Raw genomic sequence first — 22,762 nt, forward strand, 5'->3', positions numbered from 1 at the left:
CCTAGTGGCAGTGCCTCAGTGGGCTTAGACCCTCAGTCCCCCCACCCCAGGTGGGCCTGGTTCGACACCTCCCTCCTCCCCTGATCCCCTCTCACCAGACTGCACTTGCTTCCCCCGCCCCCCGGGATGGAATAAGGGGCCGCAGGGGCAGTGGCCAAGCCTCCGACGACAGGCACAATCGTGTGAATTCCCCTTCATGGTCAGCTGCACCATCACCTCATCTCTTCTCCAGATTTAGGAACGCCGAATCTCTCCTTGCTGCGTGTGGGGAAGAAAAATCCTACCAGCAGATTTTGAAAGGGAAAAACTAAGGCAGGTATAAATGCACTGACATCCATCAAGGCAACACTTGCCAGCTCCCAGGGCCACACTGAGGATAGCCCATGAACCACCCTTCCCGGGAATTAGGACATTTCTCCCTTCTGGCCCGCACTTACCTCTGTTCCTACCTGGGCCTACCTCATCCAGGAAAGATCCAGTCCAGAGTAGCAGCCCCCCAAATCTGTACAGATTCAAAACCTTGAGGATAAAATACTCAGTGGGTCAGATGTTCTTAAACAAAGCATAGGAAGTGAAATTGCTTTGAAGTTGGATGGAATTTTTCCTGGAAGTTTTTGGGTGAGTCTATAGTGTTATAGTCAGTTTGCATTCATAAAGCCATTCATCTAATCATGCTAGAAATAGAAAAGGCAGAGAGATAAACCTCACCATTTCTGGTCTTCGAATGCATGGTATTTTTAGTCTTTTTTTTCATCCTAAGATATCCCAGACATCTACATTCAATGGAATGAGTGTTGCATTGATTTATATGTCAATTATTTTATAGCTTAGTGATTTTAGTATTAACTTTTATTTTAAAACTATTTTATTGTATTTTATTGTGCTGCCTGTAGTTGTGTTTTGCATTTATTTTCACTTTATTTAGCTATTTTATTGACTTTTAAAATGCTGGTGTGATGTGCTGCATAAATCTTTTAATTGTTTAATATCACCTGAGTGAGAGAAAAATAACATTCCATTGAACATTGAGTTGGTCAACTAGGATTTAGTGAAGGACAAGGAGTTATCTCCGTTGTGCTTTCGTCGTACAGGTTAGAAACTGAAATCCTGACAAAACACTATAGAATTTTAAAAGATATCTCCCGATAAAACCGGACAATTTCTTCACATGGAAAGTGAGCCTATAAGGTCCAACTGGGGCAGCTCTAACCTCTGTGAAAACAGGAAGGCTCCCAAGAGAGATAGCCCAGATTGTCTAAAAGGATAATCATCTCTTGGGCCAGAAGTGCAGCCCTAAAAGACCAACTGGGGATTTCTTGGACAACTGGACCAGGTTTTGAGGTGGATCAATGCACAGGAGATGTTTCTGCATGGAGGCAATGTCTCCTTTTCAAGTTCACATATTTTCTCTTTGGGCCTTGAGGACAGATCATTAGGAGAGCATTTGCATGAAGCAAATTTCTCCATTTTTTAACCCCACCTATTGCCTTTTGCGGCCCTCAGGTGGAGAAACGGAAGCAGGAGATTGTTTGCATGAAGAAAACCTGTCCTTTTTCCCCACAGATATTCTCTTTTCAGGTCATGAAGACCTCAGGTACAGAAGTGAAAGCGGAAGATGGTTTGCAGGAAGCAAATTTCTCCATCTTCATCTCCAAGATTCTCTTTAGAGGCCTAAGAGAATGCAAAGAGGGAGATGGTTTTCATGAAGAAAATTTCTCCTTTTTCACCTCCAATATCCTCTTTACACGTCTTGGAGATCTTGGAGGGTCAAATGAAAGCAGGAGAAGGCTTTCATGAAGTCAGTTCCTCCTTTTATGCCTCAGAGATTGGGAGGCCTTGAAGACCTCAGAGAAATAAAAGCTGGAAGTTGGACAGATGAGGCCAATTTCTCCATTTACACTGGGAATGCTCCCTTTTAAGGGCCTTGAACTCCTTCAATACGGAATGAAATGCTGGAATTTGTTTTCCTGAAGAAAAATGCTCCTTCTTCACCTCAAATAATCTCCTCTGAGGCCTTGAAGACCTTAGACACAGAAGGACAAGCTTGACACGGTTTTCCAGAAGCAAATTCCTCCTTTTGCACCTCAGAGATTCTCTATTCAGTCTGAATTAAAAGGCCTTGAAGGCCTGAAGTGGACTTAGGCACGGGAAACAGGATCTGCATGAAGCAAATTTCTCCTTTTGACCACTGGAAATAGTCTCTTTTAAGGTCTTGAAGACCTTAGGGAGAGAAACAATAGCAGGGGATGGCATCCAGAAAACTCCTTTTTCAACACAAACATTCTCTTTCAGGTCTTGAAGACCGGAGGGAGAAATACAAAAGCAGAAGATTGTTTGCATGAAGCAAATTTCTCCTTTTTTCCCCTCATATATTCTCGATTCACGGGCCTTGAAGGCCTCAAGTGGAGTGGAGTAACGCACAGGAGATATTTCTGCATGAAGCAGACTTCTCCTTTCTCACTTCAAATCTTCTCTTTTCAGGCCCTGAAGACCTTAGGTAGAGAAATAAAAGGAGAGGTTTTTGGTCTGGGTTTTTTTTGCATGAAGCAAATTTCTCCTTTCCACCACCAACATTCTGGTTGAATTCTCTTGGAAAAGGCCCTGAAGGCCTCAAGTGGTGAAACACACGGGAGATGTTTCTGCATGAAGCAGACTTCTTTCTCCTTTTCCACTTCATATATTTTCTCTTCAGGTCTTGAAGACCTTAGGCAGAAAAATGATGAGGTGAGTTTTTCGAGGAGGAAAATTTTTCCTTCTTTAATCCTATACACTACTGTTTCTGGCCCTTAGGTAGAGGAATAAAAGTAGGAGACGGTTTGCAGGAAGAAAACTTGTGCTTTTTGGACACAGTCTCTTTTCGGGTCTTGAAGACCTTCGGTAGAGACACCAAAGTGGGAGGTGGCTTACATGAAGCAAATTTATCCTTTTAAGCCCTAAATATTTTCCTTTAAGGCCTAGAAGACCTTAGGTCGAGAAATCAAAGGAGGGGATTGCTTGCATGAAGCAAATTTCTCCTCTTCCGTCTCAGATATTCTCTTTTCAGGTCTTTGGGTTGATAAATGAAAGCAGAAGCTTGTTATCATGACACACATGTGTCATTTTAAGCCTTAAATACTTTCTTTTCAGGCCTTGAAGACCCCGTATTGAGAAATGACAAACTGGAAATGGTTCGTGTGAAGCACACATCTCCTTCAGTACCTCACATATCCTCTAGTCACTCTCAATTCAAAGGCCTTGAAGGCCTGAGGTGGGGAAATGCACAAGAAATGTATCTGCATGAAGCAAATTTCTCCCTCTTTTCACCTAAAACATTCTCTTTTAAGGCCTTGAAGACACTGTATAGAGAAATACAAGCTGGAGATGGTTCGCATGAAGCAAACTTCTCCTTTCGCACCTCACATAGTCTCTTTTCATTTTCAACTCAGAGGCCTTGAAGGCCTGAGGTGGGGAAATGCACAGGAAGTGTATCTGCATGAAGCAAATTGCTCCCATTTTTCACATGAAACAGTCTCTTTTAAGACCTTGAAGACCTTCTATAGAGACCTAAGTGCTGGTTTGCGGAAGCAAAATCACCCTTTGTCATCTCATCTATTACCTTTGATGGCCTTGAAGACCTTGGGTTGAACACTAAGCAGGACAGTCTTTGCATGAAGCAAAATTCTCCTTTTTTAAGGCCAAAACCTATCCTCTCAGGCCTTGAAGACTCTCTTAGAGAAAGAAAGCAGGAGACCATTTGTATCAAGCAAATTTCTCCATTTGCATCTCAAATATTCCCTTTTGAGGCCTTTCAGGATGACAAAAACTGGAGTATGTTCACATGAAGCAAATAGCTTCTTTTACACCACAAATATTCTCTTGTCTGGCCTTGAAGACCAGAGCTAGGGAAATACAAGTTGGAGATGGTTTGCATAAAGCAAATTTATCCTTTTGACTCTCAACTATTCTCTATTCCTTCTCTGTTCAAAAGCACTGAAGGCCTCCAGTGGAGAAATTAACGTGAGATGTATCTACGATGTGAAGCGAATTTCTCCCTTTTCACATAAATCATTCTCTTGCAAGGCCTTGAAGACCTTCCAGCTGGATAATGGGTGGCATGAAGCAAATTGATAATTTTTCACCTCCTAGGTAACTTCTGAAGGCCTTATAGCCTTAAGGAGGATAAATTAAGCTGGGTAGTTTTTGCAGGAAGCAAAATTCTCCTTTTCAGATGGCACATATTTTCAAGCCTTGAAGACTTTCTGTTAGAAAACTGAATGCAGGAAATGGTTTGCATAAAGCCAATTTCTCCTTTTTCACTTGATATAGTCTCCTCTGAGGCCTTGAACAGAAACCTAAACTGGAGATTGCATCCATGAAATTAACTTTCTCCTTTTTTACGTCAAGTACCGTCTTTCAAGGCCTCCAAGACGTTCGGTAGAGAAAGAAAAGCTGGAGATGGTTTCCAAGAAGCAATTTTATCCTTTCTGACCTTAAATATCCTCTTTTCTGGCCTTGACAACCTTAGGGTAGAGAAATCCAAGCTGGGCACATTTGCATGAAGCAAATTTCCCCTTTCACACCTTAAACGTTCCCCCATTCATGCTCAGTTCAGAGGCCTTGGAGGCCTGAGGTGGAGTAATGAACAGGAGATGTATCTGCAAGAAGCCAATTTCTCCTTTAGGACCCTCAAGTGTTCCCTTTTGAAGCCCTGAAGACCTCAAATGAGCAGGAGAGGTTTTGCATGAAGCAAAATTCTCCTTCTTTAACTCCACAGAATTTTTGCAGGCCAGTGAGACCTTGGGAAGATAAATCAAAGCAGGAGATTTTTTGTGTCATGAAAATTATTTGTGTTTTACCTCTGTCTTCCTGGACACAAAGACTTAGCTTACAGTGCTGGGGATTGGTTCAGAGCCTCAAAGGATTTTTCCTTTATCCATCCCTTGCCGCTTGAGCCGGAGCAAAGGTCTTCTCCCACCGCCGCCTTCACTGCTCCGATATTCTGGGAGAAGCCGAGCCAACTGGAGGTTTGGAATTCAGGCTGCAGTCCTGTGGTGGAAAAAGAAAATACCTTCATTAGTGTTCTCTGTAGAGGTACATCGATCCACAATTAGCCTGACATCCTTTGTCAAATATTCACCAAGGTGAGGTAAGGAATCTCTCACTTTCCCGAATGGGTGGGGTATGCATGATTTTCTGGCCTTTCATTTTCCTAGATTATCGTACCCAGGGATAAAACACAGGCAAGGATTACAACCTGTGGCATGTGATTGTAAGCATTCCCTTTCTCACTTCTGACAGTCGCTGAGACTGCTCTTCCCTTTGTCAGGCCTCGAAATCGCTCTAGACCTCACTCACCCGACACCCAAACCCTTCCCTCTCCTCGGTTCATACCTTTGCTGCTGCCAGCATCTTTTCATCTAGCCCTCCTCACCCTCCCGCCGACTCGGCTTCTGCTGATGTCTGAGACTGCAGCTCTGCCTGGCTGCATGCTCGCTGGATGGGCCGCTCCCAGAAGTAAGCGGGTTAAGTCTCTGAAAAATAGCAACCTGGGTTTGAGCCCATGAGCACAGACTATACCACCGTTTTCACAAGGTGCAACAGCAGTTCTTTTCCAGAAGCCCTTCAGAATCACACCACTCCAGGATGTGCAAGAATTTTCTTGTCTCGCTTCTTAAAGCCAAACCTCATATGGAATATCGACCAAAGCCCAATAGTCAGGAGGGTGAACTGTTCTAAATAAGGGAGCCTTGTCCTAAGACATTTTATTCTTTCTTTTTAATGAATCATGAGGTAAATTTCCCCTGGAAATTTACAGGAAGGTTCAGTTTTTGCATCTACTTTTAAATCACCTAACAGTACCATGCACTAAATCTCTCTTTTATTTTCCTTATTATTTCTTCCCAAGTAAAGGCTCCGGGTCTCTCCTAGCCATCCTCTGACTAAATTTTAAGAAGCAAAAGCAACATACTAGCCAGCAGAGTTCTTTCCCCTGAAAATGGATTAGGGAGATATTCTGTGAGGAAAAGTCCAAATGCTTTATCGTCTTGAACATAAAATGGTGAAGGAGGCTTCTCAGAGTTCCTAACTCATTTGATACCAACAGTAAATGTTTCCAAGTTTGTTTTGGGTAGGATATGAGGAGATACATATTGTTTTTTTTTCTTTCCGTGATGGGCAGGTCGAATCCCAACTTCTCTCGGGGAGTCCAGGTCTCCACATGTTGGACGGGATCCCCAATCACTCCTTCCCTGTCCTCTTCAGCCTTGGGAACAGCTCTCGGTCCTGAAAGGTATCTGCTATCTCAGGTATCTGAAAGGCAACTCAATGTCATGGCATAGTAAGAGTCATAATAAGCAAAGGCGTCTTGCCTTCATTTTGGATTCCTTACCGATATTCAAATTCTTTCTTAATTACTTCTCCCAGAAAAAGCAAAATCTGAAAGTCTGCTTAGTCCATCAGATTTCCCAGATACCCAAGTAGACAGGCAATCCCTCCCAACCAAAACATTACTTGCCTCCAGCCTCCCCGAGAGGCCGTATATAATCACATCCCCTCCAAAGGAGGAAGGATTTCTCCTACTATTTGGCCTGTCACATCTCCCCGGCAGGCATGGTGAAGGCTCCCGGTTTGGTTGGTACAGGGGTGGGTGGGATGTTCCCGTCTCCTCCTTCCTCCTCTGCTGCTTTCTCCACTTCTCCCAGAGCTTTGGATGAAGTGGGTACTTGAAATTTCTGAAAGGGAGGCCAAACCTCAGTTTGAACACAAAGTGACAACAGGGATTTCTTAGGGAAAAACAGGAATTCCTTTTCTAAAGTCAGTATTCATTCAGCCTGCTACAAGTAAGTCGTTTATTTTCTCTTTCTATCGATCTGGGGGCTAGAAATGTATTTTTCAAAGGAAGATCTGGCTAGTATGGGATTCCACCCACCTCGCTGGCCAGGAGTTGAGGTAAAGGATTTCTTTCTTTTCGAGACAGTCGCCTCCCTTTGTCTTCTCAAACAGACCCCGGGGTCCACAGCCCGACTTCAGCCTTAGTCCTCCCGTTGGGCCCTGTTTTCCCCGAAATGAATCCCTTCAGGACCTAGCTATCCGAGGTACCCAACGGAGCAGTTGGAATTCATATTTCCAACGAATGGTTTGAGAAGCAGCCTGCTTTAGTGGAAAGGGCACGGGCTTGGGAGTCAGAGGTCATTGGTTCTAATCCCAGCTCTGCCATTTTTCTGCTGTGTGACCTTGGGCAAGTAACTTAACTTCTCTGTGCCCCCGTTACCTCATCTGTAAAATGAGGATGAAGACTGTGACCCCTACGTGGGACAACCTGATAACCTTGATATCCTTGTAGAGAAGGAGTGTGACTCAGTAGAAAGAGCCCAGGCTTTGGAGTCAGAGGTCATGGGTTCAAATCCCGGCTCCACCAATTGTCAGCTGTGTGACTTTGGGCAAGTCACTGAACTTCTCTGTGCCTCAGTTACCTCAGCTGTAAAATTGGGATTAAAGTTGTGAGCCCCCATTGGGACAACCTGGTCACCTTGTAACCTCCCCAGCACTAAGAACAGTGTTTTGCACATAGTAAGCACTTAAATACCATCATTATTAGTATTATTATTACCCCAGCGCTTAGAACAGTGCTTGGCACATAGTAAGCACTTAACAAATACCAACATCATTATTACTATTAGATGGATTTTAACAACTTTTATTCACTAACGTAGTGTTTTGGAGAAGAAAAACTCTTTGAATATCTGGAAGGGGGAGAGGTGGATCAGGTTTAGGGAGCTGGCGGGGGTGTGGGGGAGGTGTTGGAAGGAGGGGTGGCCAGGGTTGTCGGGGGGAGGTAGACAGTGCAGTAAGAGACAACTCTAGGCCCCAGAACACACCTTTTGGCTTGGGTATGGGGTTGGAGTGGAATCAGGAGTGCTTCAGGATGGTTTCCTTCAGAGCGTTGAGAGTCCAGGAAGAAGACTGAGGTGGCTTGGATGGAGGACTGGGGTCCTTAGGGTGGGGGCAGGAGTGCTTCAGGATGTTTTCCCTCAGGGTGTTGAGTGTCCAGTACCAAGTTAGAGCTGGCTTGGCTGGAGGCCTTGGGTCCTGGAAAGTTGGGGAGCTGTTGGGGTGAGGAGTAATGGAAGTGGCTGGAGAAAGAGGAGGGGAGATGGAGAGGGGAAAAATGGAGAAGGGGTCCCCAGCAACCCCCTCGTCCCTGCTGCTCCCTCCCCTGCACTGCCACTCTCCCCCCCTGCAGTGGGCCTCACACTGAAGATCGGGGGGGCCTAGTGGCAGTGCCTCAGTGGGCTTAGACCCTCAGTCCCCCCAACCCAGGTGGGCCTGGTTCAACACCTCCCTCCTCCCCTGGTCCCCTCTCACCAGACTGCCCTTGCTCCCCCCGCCCCCCGGGCTGGAATAAGGGGCCGCAGGGCCAGTGGCCATGCCTCCAACGACAGGCACAATCGTATGAATTCCCCTTCTTGGTCAGCTGCGCCTTCACCTCATTTCTTCACCAGATTTAGGAACGCCGATTTTCTCCTTGCTGCGTGTGGGGAACAAAAATCCTACCAGCAGATATTGAAAGGGAAAAACTAAAGCAGGCATAAATACACTGACATCCATCAAGGCAACACTTGCCAGCTCCCAGGGCCACACTGAGGATAGCCCATGAACCACCCTTCCCGGGAATTAGGACATTTCTCCCTTCTGGCCCGCACTTACCTCTGTTCCTACCTGGGCCTACCTCATCCAGGAAAGATCCAGTCCAGAGTAGCAGCCCCCTCAATCTGTACAGATTCAAAGCCTTGAGGATAAAATATTCAGAGGGTCAGATGTTCTTAAACAAAGCATAGGAAGTGAAATTGCTTTGAAGTTGGATGGAATTCTTCCTGGAAGTTTTTGGGTGGGTCTATAGTGTTATAGTCAGTTTGCATTCATAAAACCATTCATCTAATCACGTTAGAAATAGAAAAGGCAGAGAGATAAACCTGCCATTTTTGTTCTTCGAATGCATGGTATTTTTAGTCTTTTTTTATTTAATCCTAAGATATCCCAGACATCTACATTCAATGGAATGAGTGTTGCATTGATTTATATGTCAATTATTTTATATGTTAGTGATTTTACTATTAACTTTTATTTTAAGCTATTTCATTGTGTTTTATTGTGCTGCCTGTCGTTGTGTTTTGCATTTATTTTCATTTTATTTAGCTATTTTATTGACTTTTAAAATGCTGGTGGGATGTGCTGCATAAATCTTTTAATTGTTTTATATCAGCTGAGTGAGAGAAAAATAACATTCCATTGAACATTGAGTTGGTCAACCAGGATTTAGTGAAGGACAAGGAGTTATCTCCATTGTGCTTTTGTCGTACAGGTTAGAAACTGAAATCCTGACAAAACACTATAGAATTTTGAAAGACATCTCCCGATAAAACCGCACAATTTCTTCACATGGAAAGTGAGCCTATACGGTCCAATTGGGGCAGCTCTAACCTCTGTGAAAACAGGAAGGCTCCCAAGAGAGATAGCCCAGATTGTCTAAAAGGATAATCATCTCTTGGTCCAGAAGTGCAGCCCTAAAAGATCAACTGGGGATTTCTTGGACAACTGGACCAGGTTTTGAGGTGGACCAATGCACAGGAGATGTTTCTGCATGGAGGCAATGTCTCCTTTACCAGTTCACGTATTTTCTCTTTGGGCCTGGAGGACAGATCATTAGGAGAGCATTGGCATGAAGCAAATTTCTCCATTTTGTAACCCCACCTATTGTCTTTTGCGGCCCTCAGGTGGAGAAACGGAAGCTGGAGATTGTTTGCATGAAGAAAACCCATCCTTTTCCCCCACAGATATTCTCTTTTCAGGTCATGAAGACCTCAGGTAGAGAAGTAAAAGCGGAAGATGGTTTGCAGGAAGCAAATTTCTCCATCTTCATCTCCAAGATTCTCTTTAGAGGCCTAAGACAATGCAAAGAGGGAGATGGTTTGCATGAAGAAAAGTTCTCCTTTTTCACCTCCAATATCCTCTTTACAGGTCTTGGAGATCTTGGAGGGTCAAATGAAAGCAGGAGATGGCTTTCATGCAGTCAGTTCCTCCTTTTAAGCCTCAGAGACTGGGAGGCCTTGAAAACCTCAGAGAAATAAAAGCTGGAGGTTGTATAGATGAGGCCAATTTCTCCACCTACACTGTGAATGCTCTCTTTTAGGGCCTTGAACTCCTTAAGTAAGGAATGAAAAGCTGGAATTTGTTTTCCTGAAGTAAAATTCTCCTTCTTCAACTCAGATAGTGTCCTCTGAGGCCTTGAAGACCTTAGACACAGAAGGACAAGCTTGACACGGTTTTCAAGAAGAAAATTCCTCCTTTTGCACCTCAGAGATTCTCTATTCAGTCTCAATTAAAAGGCTGTGAAGGCCTGAAGTGGAGTTACGGACAGGACGTAGTATTTGCATGAAGCAAATTTCTCCTTTTGACCACTGGAAATAGTCTCTTTTAAGGTCTTGAAGACCTTAGGGAGAGAAACAATAGCAGGAGATGGCATCCAGAAAACTCCTTTTTCAACACAAACATTCTCTTTTCAGGTCTTGAAGACCAGAGGGAGAAATACAAAAGCAGAAGATTGTTTGCATGAAGCAAATTTCTCCTTTTTTCCCCTCATATATTCTCGATTCACAGGCCTTGAAGGCCTCAAGTGGAGTAACGCACAGGAGATATTTCCGCATGAAGCAGACTTCTCCTTTCGCACTTCAGATCTTCTCTTTTCAGGCCCTGAAGACCTTAGGTAGAGAAATAAAAGGAGAGGGGTTTTTTTGCATGAAGCAAATTTCTCCTTTCCACCACCAACATTCTGGTTGAATTGTCGTGTAAAAGGCCCTAAAGGCCTCAAGTGGTGAAAAACATGGGACATTTTTCTGCATGAAGCAGACTTCTTTCTCCTTTTCCACTTCATATATTTTCTCTTCAGGTCTTGAAGACCTTTGGCAAAAAAAATGATGAGGTGAGTTTTTCTACAAGGCAAATTTCACCTTCTTTAATCCTATACACTAGTCTTTCTGGCCCTTACGTAGAAGAATAAAAGTAGGAGATGGTTTGCAGGAAGAAAACTTATGCTTTTTGGACACAGTCTCTTTTCGGGTCTTGAAGACCTTCGGTAGAGATACCAAAGTGGGAGGTGGCTTACATGAAGCAAATTTCTCCTTTTAAGCCCTAAATATTTTCCTTTAAGGCCTTGAAGAGCCTTAGGTAGAGAAATCAAAGGAGGAGATTGTTTGCATGAAGCAAATTTCTCCTCTTCCGCCTCAGATATTCTCTTTTCAGGTCTTTGGGTTGATAAATGAAAGCAGAAGCTTGTTTTCATGACGCACATGTCTCCTTTTAAGCCCTAAACACTTTCTTCTGAGGACTTGAAGACCCTGTATTGAGAAGTTCGTGTGAAGCAAACATCTCCTTTAGCACCTCACATATCCTCTACTCACTCTTAATTCAAAGGCCTTGAAGGCCTGAGGTGGGGAAAAGCACAAGAAATGTATCTGAAGCACATTTCTCCCTCTTTTCACCTAAAACATTCTCTTTTAAGGCCTTGAAGACACTGTATAGAGAAATACAAGCTGGAGATGGTTCACGTGAAGCAAACCTCTCCTTTCACACCTCACATAGTCTCTTTTCATTCTCAAATCAGAGGCCTTGAAGGCCTGAGGTGGGGAAATGCACAGGAAGTGTATCTGCACGAAGCAAACTGCTCCCATTTTTAAAATGAAACAGTCTCTTTTAAGACCTTGAAGACCTTCTATAGAGACCTAAGTGCTGGTTTGCGGAAGAAAAATCACCCTTTGTCATCTCATCTATTACCTCTGATAGCCTTGAAGACCTTGGGTTGAACACTAAGCAGGACAGTTTTTGCATGAAGCAAAATTATCCTTTTTGAAGGCCATAAACTAGCCTCTAAGGCCTTGAAGACCCTCTTAGAGAAAGAAAGCAGGAGACCATTTGTATCAAGCAAATTTCTCCATTTTCACCTCAAATATTCCCTTTGGAGGCCTTGGAGGCCTTAGGGTCACAAAAACTGGAGTGTGTTCACATGAAGCAAATAGCTTCTTTTACACCACAAATATTCTCTTGTCTGGCCTTGAAGACCAGAGCTAGAGAAATACTAGTTGGAGATGGTTTGCATAAAGCCAATTTCTCCTTTTTCACTTGAAATAGTCTCCTCTGAGGCCTTGAAGAGAAACCTAAACTGGAGATTGCATCCATGAAACTAACTTTCTCCTTTTTTACCTCAAGTACCATCTTTTGAGGCCTCCAAGACCGTAGGTAGAGAAAGAGAAGCTGGAGATGGTTTCCAAGAAGCAATTTTATCCTTTCTGAACTTATATATCCTCTTTTCTGGCCTTGACAAACTTAGGTAGAGAAATCCAAGCTAGAGACATTTGCATGAAGCAAATTTCCCCTTTCACACCTTAAACATTCCCGCATTCATCCTCAGTTCAGAGGCCTGAGGTGAAGTAATGAACAGGAGATGTATCTGCAAAAAGCCAATTTCTCCTTTAGGACCCTCATGTGTTCTCTTTTGAAGCCCTGAAGACCTCAAATGAGCAAGAGAGATTTTGCATGAAGCAAAATTCTCCTTTAACTCCACAGTATCTTTACAGGCCGGGGAGACCTTGGAAAGATAAATCCAAACAGGAGATGTTTTGTGTAATGAAAATTATTTGTGTTTTACCTCTGTCTTCCTGGACACAAACACTTAGCTTACAGTGCTGGGGATTGGTTCAGAGCCTCAAAGGATTTTTCCTTTATCCATCCCTTGCCGCATGAGCCGGAGCAAAGGTCTTCTCCCACCGCCGTCTTCACTGCTCCGATATTCTGGGAGAAGCTGAGCCAATTGCAGGTTTGGAGGTCAGGCTGCAGTCCTCTGGTGGAAAAAGAAAATACCTTCATTAGTGTTCTCTGTAGAGGTACATTGATCCACAATTAGCCTGACTTCCTTGGTCAAATATTCTCCAAGGTGAGGCAAGGAATCTCTCACTTTCCTGAATGGGTGCAGTATGCATGACTTTCTGGCCTTTCATTTACCTAGATTATCGTGCCCAGGGATAAAACACAGGCAAGGATTCCAACCTGCTGCATGTGATTGTAAGCATCTCTTTTCTCACTTCTGACAGCTGTGAGACTGCTTTTCCCTTTGTCAGGCCTCGAAATCGCTCTAGACCTCACACACCCAACCCCAAACCCTTCCCTCTCCTCGGTTCATACCTTTGCTGCTGCCAGCATCTTTTCATCTAGCCCTCCTCACCCTCCCGCTGACTCGGCTTCTGCTGACGTCTGAGACTGCAGCTCTGCCTGGCTGCATGCTTGCTGGATGGGCCGCTCCCAGAAGTAAGCAGGTTAAGTCTCTGAAAAATAGCAACCTGGGTCTGAGCCCTCGAGCACAGACTATACCATCGTTTTCACAAGGTGCACCAGCAGTTCTTTTCAGAGCCCCTTCAGAATCACACCACTCCAGGATGTGCAAGAATTTTCTAGTCTCGCTTCTTAAACTAAAGCCAAACCTCATATGGAATATCAACCCAATCCCAATAGTCAGGAGAGTGAACTGTTCTAAATCAGGGGGCCTTGTCCTAAGACATTTTATTCTTTCTTTTTAATGAAACATGAGGCAAATTTCCCCTGGAAATTTACAGGAAGGTTCAGTTTTGGCATCTACTTTTAAATCGCCTAACAGTACTATGCACTTACTCTCTCTTTTATTTTCCTTGTTATTTCTTCCCAAGTAAAGGCTCCGGGTCTCTCCTAGCCATCCTCTGACTGAAGTTTAAGGAGCAAAAGCAACATCCTAGCCAGCAGAGTTCTTTCCCCTGAAAATGGATTGGGGAGATATTCTGTGAGGAAAAGTCCAAATGCTTTTTCATCTTGAACATAAAATGGTGAAAGAGGCTTCTCAGAGTTCCTACCTCATTTGATACCAACAGTAAATGTTTCCACGTTTGTTTTGGTTAGGATATGAGGAGATACTTATTTTTTTTTTTCTTTACACGATGGGCAGGTCGAATCCCAACTTCTCTCGGGGAGTCCTGATCTCCACATGTTGGATGGGATCCCCAGTCACAACTCCCCTGTTCTCATCCCCTTGGGAACAGCTCTCGGTCCTGAAAGGTATCTGCTATCTGAGGTATCTGAAAGGCAACTCAATGTCATGGCATAGTAAGAGTCATAATGACCCAAGGCTTCTTGCCTTCGTTTTGGATTCCTTACCGATACTCAAATTCTTTCTTAATTTCTTCTCCCAGAAAAAGCGAAATCTAAAAGTCTGCTTAGTCCATCAGATTTCCCAGATACCCAAGTAGACAGGCAATCCCTCCCACCCAAAGCATTACATACCTCCAGCCTCCCCGAGAGGCCGTATACATAATCATATCCCCTCCAAAGGAGGAAGGATTTCACCTACTATTTGGCCTGTCACATCTCCCCGGCAGGCATGGTGAAGGCTCCCGGTTTGGTTGGTACAGGGGTGGGTGGGATGTTCCCGTCTCCTCCTTTTGCCTCTGCTGCTTTCTCCTCTTCTCTCAGAGCCTTGGGTGAAGTGGGTACTTGAAATTTCTGAAAGGGAGGCCAAACCTCAGTTTGAACACAAAGTGACAACGGGTGGCTTGGATGGAGGGCTGGGGTCCTTAGGGTGGGGGCAGGAGTGCTTCAGGATGGTTTCCCTCAGGGTGTTGAGTGTCCAGTACCAAGTTAGAGCTGGCTTGGCTGGAGGCCTTGGGTCCTCGAAAGTTGGGGAGCTGTTGGGGTGAGGAGTACTGGAAGTGGCTGGAGAAAGAGGAGGGGAGATGGAGAGGGGAAAAGATGGACAAGGGGTCCCCAGCAACCCCCTCGTCCCTGCTGCTCCCTCCCCTGCAATGCCACTCTCCCCCCGTGCAGTGGGCCACACACTGAAGACCAGGGGGGACCTAGTGGCAGTGCCTCAGTGGGCTTAGACCCTCAGTCCCCCCACCCCAGGTGGGCCTGGTTCGACACCTCCCTCCTCCCCTGATCCCCTCTCACCAGACTGCACTTGCTTCCCCCGCCCCCCGGGATGGAATAAGGGGCCGCAGGGGCAGTGGCCAAGCCTCCGACGACAGGCACAATCGTGTGAATTCCCCTTCATGGTCAGCTGCACCATCACCTCATCTCTTCTCCAGATCTAGGAACTCCGATTTTCTCCTTGCTGCGTGTGGGGAACAAAAATCCTACCAGCAGATTTTGAAAGGGAAAAACTAAGGCAGGCACAAATGCACTGACATCCATCAAGGCAACACTTGCCAGCTCCCAGGGCCACACTGCGGATAGCCCATGAACCACCCTTACCAGGAATGAGGACATTTCTCCCTTCTGGCCCGCACTTACCTCTGTTCCTACCTGGGCCTACCTCATCCAGGGAAGATCCAGTCCAGAGTAGCAGCCCCCTCAATCTGTACAGATTCAAAACCTTGAGGATAAAATACTCAGTGGGTCAGATGTTCTTAAACAAAGCATAGGAAGTGAAATTGCTTTGAAGTTGGATGGAATTTTTCCTGGAAGTTTTTGGGTGAGTCTATAGTGTTACAGTCAGTTTGCGTTCATAAAGCCATTCATCTAATCATGTTAGAAATAGAAAAGGCAGAGATATAAACCTGCCATTTTTGGTCTTCGAATGCATGGTATTTTTCGTCTTTTTTTTTTAATCCTAAAATATCCCAGACATCTACATTCAATGGAATGAGTGTTGCATTGATTTACATGTCAATTATTTTATATGTTAGTGATTTTAGTATTAACTTTTATTTTAAACTATTTTATTGTATTTTATTGTGCTGCCTGTAGTTGTGTTTTGCATTTATTTTCATTTTATTTAGCTATTTTATTGAGTTTTAAATGCTGGTGGGATCTGCTGCATAAATCTTTTAATTGTTTTATATCACCTGAGTGAGAGAAAAATAACATTCCATTGAACATTGAGTTGGTCAACCAGGATTTAGTGAAGGACAAGGAGTTATCTCCGTTGTGCTTTTGTCGTACAGGTTAGAAACTGAAATCCTGACAAAACACTATAGAATTTTAAAAGATATCTCCCGATAAAACCGGACAATTTCTTCACATGGAAAGTGAGCCTATAAGGTCCAATTGGGGCAGCTCTAACCTCTGTGAAAACAGGAAGGCTCCCAAGAGAGATAGCCCAGATTGTCTAAAAGGATAATCATCTCTTGGTCCAGAAGTGCAGCCCTAAAAGACCAACTGGGGATTTCTTGGACAACTGGACCAGGTTTTGAGGTGGACCAATGCACAGGAGATGTTTCTGCATGGAGGCAATGTCTCCTTTTCCAGTTTACATATTTTCTCTTTGGGCCTTGAGAGGACAGATCATTTGGAGAGCATTTGCATGAAGCAAATTTCTCCATTTTTTAACCCCACCTATGCCTTTTGTGGCCCTCAGGTGGAGAAACGGAAGTAGGAGATTGTTTGCATGAAGAAAACCTGTCCTTTTTCCCCACAGATATTCTCTTTTCAGGTCACGAAGACCTCAGGTACAGAAGTGAAAGCAGAAGATGGTTTGCAGGAAGCAAATTTCTCCATCTTCATCTCCAAGATTCTCTTTAGAGGCCTAAGAGAATGCAAAGAGGGAGATGGTTTGCATGAAGAAAATTTCTCCTTTTTCACCTCCAATATCCTCTTTACAGGTCTTGGAGATCTTGGAGGGTCAAATGAAAGCAGGAGAAGGCTTTCATGAAGTCAGTTCCTCCTTTTATGCCTCAGAGATTGGGAGGCCTTGAAGACCTCAGAGAAATAAAAGCTGGAAGTTGGACAGACAAGGCCAATTTCTCCATTTACACTGGGAATGCTCCCTTTTAAGGGCCTTGAACTCCTTCAATAAGGAATGAAATGCTGGAATTTGTTTTCCTGAAGAAAAATGCTCCTTCTTCACCTCAAATAGTCTCCTCTGAGGCCTTGAAGACCTTAGACACAGAAGGACAAGCTTGACACGGTTTTCCAGAAGCAAATTCCTCCTTTTGCACCTCAGAGATTCTCTATTCAGTCTCAATTAAAAGGCCTTGAAGGCCTGAAGTGGACTTAGGCACGGGAAACAGGATCTGCATGAAGCAAATTTCTCCTTTTGACCACTGGAAATAGTCTCTTTTAAGGTCTTGAAGACCTTAGGGAGAGAAACAATAGCAGGAGATGGCATCCAGAAAACTCCTTTTTCAACACAAACATTCTCTTTCCAGGTCTTGAAGACCGGAGGGAGAAATACAAAAGCAGAAGATTGTTTGCATGAAGCAAATTTCTCCTTTTTTCCCCTCATATATTCTCGATTCACGGGCCTTGAAGGCCTCAAGTGGAGTGGAGTAACGCACAGGAGATATTTCTGCATGAAGCAGACTTATCCTTTCTCACTTCAAATCTTCTCTTTCCAGGCCCTGAAGACCTTAGGTAGAGAAATAAAAGGAGAGGCTTTTGGTCTGGTTTTTTTTTTGCATGAAGCAAATTTCTCCTTTCCACCACCAACATTCTGGTTGAATTCTCTTGGAAAAGGCCCTGAAGGCCTCAAGTGGTGAAACACACGGGAGATGTTTCTGCATGAAGCAGACTTCTTTCTCCTTTTCCACTTCATATATTTTCTCTTCAGGTCTTGAAGACCTTAGGCAGAAAAATGATGAGGTGAGTTTTTCGAGGAGGAAAATTTTTCCTTCTTTAATCCTATACACTACTGTTTCTGGCCCTTAGGTAGAGGAATAAAAGTAGGAGACGGTTTGCAGGAAGAAAACTTGTGCTTTTTGGACACAGTCTCTTTTCGGGTCTTGAAGACCTTCGGTAGAGATACCAAAGTGGGAGGTGGCTTACATGAAGCAAATTTCTCCTTTTAAGCCCTAAATATTTTCCTTTAAGGCCTTGAAGAGCCTTAGGTCGAGAAATCAAAGGAGGAGATTGTTTGCATGATTCTCTTCTTCCACCTCAGATATTCTATTTTCAGATCTATGGGTTGATAAATGAAAGCAGAAGCTTGTTTTCATGACGCACATGTCTCCTTTTAAGCCTTAAATACTTTCTTTTGAGGCCTTGAAGACCCTGTATTGAGAAATGACAAACTGGAAATGGTTCGTGTGAAGCACACATCTCCTTCAGCACCTCACATATCCTCTAGTCACTCTCAATTCAAAGGCCTTGAAGGCCTGAGATGGGGCAATGCACAAGAAATGTATCTGCATGAAGCAAATTTCTCCCTCTTTTCACCTAAAACATTCTCTTTTAAGGCCTTGAAGACACTGTATAAATACAAGCTGGAGATGGTTCACATGAAGCAAACTTCTCCTTTCTCACCTCACATAGTCTCTTTTCATTCTCAACTCAGAGGCCTTGAAGGCCTGAGGTGGGGAAATGCACAGGAAGTGTATCTGCATGAAGCAAATTGCTCCCATTTTTCACATGAAACAGTCTCTTTTAAGATCTTGAAGACCTTCTATAGAGACCTAAGTGCTGGTTTGCAGAAGCAAAACCACACTTTGTCATCTCATCTATTACCTTTGATGGCCTTGAAGACCTTGGGGTTGAACACGAAGCAGGACAGTTTTGGCAAGAAGCAAAATTCTCCTTTTGTAAGGCCATAAACTATCCTCTCAGGCCCTGAAGACCCTCTTAGAGAAAGAAAGCAGGAGACCATTTGTATCAAACAAATTTCTCCGTTTTCACCTCAAATATTCCCATTTGAGGCCTTGGAGGCCTTAGGGTCACAAAAACTGGAGTGTGTTCACATGAAGCCAATAGCTTCTTTTACACCACAAATATTCTCTTGTCTGGCCTTGAAGACCAGAGCTAGAGAAATACAAGTTGGAGATGGTTTGCATAAAGCCAATTTCACCTTTTTCACTTGAAATAGTCTCCTCTGCGGCCTTGAAGAGAAACCTAAACTGGAGATTGCGTCCATGAAACTGACTTTTTCCTTTTTTACCTCAGGTACCATCTTTCGAAGCCTCCAAGATATTAGGTAGAGAAAAAAAAAGCTGGAGATGGTTTCCAAGAAGCAATTTTATCCTTTCTGACCTTAAATATCCTCTTTTCTGGCCTTGACAACCTTAGGTAGAGAGATCCAAGCTAGAGACAATTGCATGAAGCAAATTTCCCCTTTCACACCTCAAACGTTCCCTCATTCATGCTCAGTTCAGAGGCCTTGGAGGCCTGAGGTGGAGTAATGAACAGGAGATGTATCTGCAAGAAGCTAATTTCTCCTTTAGGACCCTTAAGTGTTCTCTTTTGAAGCCCTGAAGACCTCAGATGAGCAGGAGAGGTTTTGCATGAAGCAAAATTCTCCTTCTTTAACTCCACAATATCTTTTCAGGCTGGTGAGACCTTGGAGAGATAAATCCAAGCAGGAGATGTTTTGTGTAATGAAAATTATTTGTGTTTTACCTCTGTCTTCCTGGACACGAACACTTAGCTTACAGTGCTGGGGATTGGTTCAGCGCCTCAAAGGATTTTTCCTTTATCCATCCCTTGCCGCATGAGCCGGAGCAAAGGTCTTCTCCCATCGCCGTCTTCACTGCTCCGATATTCTGGGAGAAGCTGAGCCAATTGGAGGTGTGGAATTCAGGCTGCTTTCCTGTGGTGGAAAAAGAAAATACCTTCATTAGTGTTCTCTGTAGAGGTACATCGATACACAATTAGCCTGACTTCCTTTGTCAAACATTCCCCAAGCTGAGGTAAGGAATCTCTTACTGTCCCGAATGGGTGGGGTATGCATGACTTTCTGGCCTTTCATTTTCCTAGATTATCATGCCCAGGGATAAAACACAGGCAAGGATTCCAAACTGCGGCATGTGATTGTAAGCATTCCCTTTCTCACTTCTTGTAAGCATTCCCTTTCTCACTTCTGACAGTCACTGAGCCTGCTCTTCCCTTTGTCAGGCCTCGAAATCGCTCTAGACCCCACTCACCCGATCCCCAAACCCTTCCCTCTCCTCGGTTCATACCTTTGCTGCTGCCAGCATCTTTTCATCTAGCCCTCCTCACCCTCCCGCCGACTCAGTTTCTGCTGATGTCTGAGACTGCAGCTCTGCCTGGCTGCATGCTTGCTGGATGGGCCGCTCCCAGAAGTAAGCAGGTTAAGTCCCTGAAAAATAGCAACCTGGGTTTGAGCCCTCAAGCACAGACTATACCACCGTTTTCACAAGGTGCAAAGGCAGTTCTTTTCAGAGCCCCTTCAGAATCACACCACTCCAGGATGTGCAAGAATTTTCTTGTCTCGCTTCTTGAAATAAAGCCAAACCTCATATGGAATATCAACCCAATCCCAATAGTCAGGAGAGTGAACTGTTCTAAATCAGGGAGCCTTGTCCTAAGACGTTTTATTCTTTCTTTTTAATGAAACATGAGGTAAATTTCCCTTGGAAATTTACAGGAAGGTTCAGTTTTGGCATCTACTTTAAAATTGCCTAACAGTACTATGTACTTACTCTCTTTTTTATTTTCCTTATTATTTGTTCCCAAGTAAAGGCTCCCGGTCTCTCCTAGCCATCCTCTGACTGAATTTTAAGGAGCAAAAGCAACATTCTAGCCAGTAGAGTTCTTTCCCTTGAAAAAGGATTGGGGAGATATTCTGTGAGGAAAAGTCCAAATGCTTTTTCGTCTTGAACATAAAATGGTGAAAGAGGCTTCTCAGAGTTCCTAACTCATTTGATACCAACAGTAAAGTTTGTTTTGGTTAGGATATGAGGACATACTTACTTTGTTTTCTTTCCCCGATGGGCAGGTCGAATCCCAACTTCTCTCGGGGAGTCCAGGTCTCCACATGTTGGACGGGATCCCCAATCACTCCTCCCCTGTCCTCTTCCCCTTGGGAACAGCTCTCGGTCCTGAAAGGTATCTGCTATCTGAGGTGTCTGAAAGGCAACTCAATGTCATGGCATAGTAAGAGTCATAATGAGCAAAGGCTTCTTGTCTTCGTTTTGGATTCCTTACCGATATTCAAATTCTTTCTTAATTTCTTCTCCCAGAAAAAGCGAAATCTGAAAGTCTGCTTAGTCCATCAGATTTCCCAGATACCCAAGTAGACAGGCAATCCCTCCCACCCAAAGCATTACATGCCTCCAGCCTCCCCGAGAGGCCGTATATAATCATATCCCCTCCAAAGGAGGAAGGATTTCTCCTACTATTTGGCCTGTCACATCTTCCCGGCAGGCATGGTGAAGGCTCCCAGTTTGGTTGGTACAGGTGTGGGTGGGATGTTCCCGTCTCCTCCTTCCTCCTCTGCTGCTTTCTTCTCTTCTCCCAGAGCCTTGGGTGAAGTAGGTACTTGAAATTTCTGAAAGGAAGGCCAAACCTCAGTTTGAACACAAAAGGAACAGCAGGAATTCCTTTTCTAAAGTCAGTATTCATTCAGCCTGCTACAAGACACACATAAGTTGTTTATTTTCTCTTTCTTTATATCGATCAGGGGGCTAGAAATATACTTTTCAAAGGGAGATCTGGCTAGTATGGGATTCCAACCACCTTGCTGCCCAGGAGTTGAGGTAAAGGATTGCTTTCTTTTTAAGACAGTCGCCTCCCTTTCCCTTCTCAAACAGACCCCGGGGTCCACAGCCCAACTTCAGCCTTCGTCGTCCCCTTGGGCCCCGCTTTCTCTGAAATGAATCCCTTCAGGACCTAGCTATCCGAGGGACCCAACAGAGCAGTTGGAATTCACATTTCTAACGAATGGTTTGAGAAGCAGCATGGTTTAGTGGAAAGGGCTCGGGCTTGGGAGTCAGAGGTCATTGGTTCTAATTAGTCCCAGCTCTGCCGTTTTTCTTTTGTGTGACCTTGGGCAAGTAATTTAACTTCTCTGTGCCTCAGTTACCTCATCTGTAAAATGAGCATGAAGACTGCGACCCCTACGTGGGACAATTTGATAACCTTGATAACCCTGTAAAGAAGCAGTGTGGCTCAGTGGCAAGAGCCCGGGCTTTGGAGTCAGAGGTCATGGGTTCAAATCCCGGCTCCGCCAATTGCCAGCTGTGTGACTTTGGGCAAGTCACGTAACTTCTCTGTGCCTCAGTTACCTTATCTGTAAAATGGGAATTAAAACTGTGAGTCCCCTTTGGGACAACCAGATCACCTTGTAACCCCCCCACCCAGCGCTTAGAACAGTGCTTTGCACATAGTAGGCACCTAACAAATACCATCATTACTATTAATTACCCCAGCGCTTAGAACAGTGCTTGGCACATAGTAAGCGCTTAACAAATACCAACATTATTATTACTATTAGATGGGATTTTAACAACTTTTATTCACTAACGTAGTGTTTTGGAGAAGACAAGCTCTTCTTTGAATATCTGGAAGGGGGAGAGGTGGATCAGGTTTAGGGAGCTGGTGGGGGTGTGGGGGAGGGGGGGTGTTGGAAGGAGGGGTGGCCAGGGTTGTCGGGGGGGAGGTAGACAGTGCAGTCAGAGACAACCCTAGGCCCCAGAACACACCTTTTGGCTTGGGTATGGGGTTGTGTGGGGTTGGAGTGGAGTCAGGAGTGCTTCAGGATGGTTTCCTTCAGAGTGTTGAGAATCCAGGAAGAAGATAGAGGTGGCTTGGCTGGAGGGCAGGGGTCCTTAGGGTGGGGGCAGGAGTGCTTCAGGATGGTTTTCCCTCAGGGTGTTGAGTGTCCAGTATGAAGTTAGAGCTGGCTTGGCTGGAGGCCTTGGGTCCTCGAAAGTTGGGGTGCTGTTGGGGTGAGGAGTAATGGAAGTGGCCGGAGAAAGAGGAGGGGAGATGGAGAGGGGAAAAGATGGAGAAGGGGTCCCCAGCAACCCCCTCGTCCCTGCTG

The 22,762-nt window shown here is 44.5% G+C and overlaps 1 long non-coding RNA gene across 1 annotated transcript in view; it reads right to left on the bottom strand.

Moving 5' to 3' along the window:
• The window catches only part of LOC119933719, a 49,431-nt gene extending 26,907 nt beyond the window's left edge, over positions 1-22,524 (bottom strand). Inside the window, exon 1 of the long non-coding RNA XR_005452608.1 lies at positions 22,422-22,524. This is a non-coding gene — a long non-coding RNA (uncharacterized LOC119933719). The remainder of the gene's footprint in view (positions 1-22,421) is intronic.
• Positions 22,525-22,762: the final 238 nt, after the last annotated feature.

This window comes from Tachyglossus aculeatus, chromosome 10, assembly GCF_015852505.1.
Source record: "Tachyglossus aculeatus isolate mTacAcu1 chromosome 10, mTacAcu1.pri, whole genome shotgun sequence".
NCBI classification, from domain to species: Eukaryota; Metazoa; Chordata; class Mammalia; order Monotremata; family Tachyglossidae; genus Tachyglossus; species Tachyglossus aculeatus.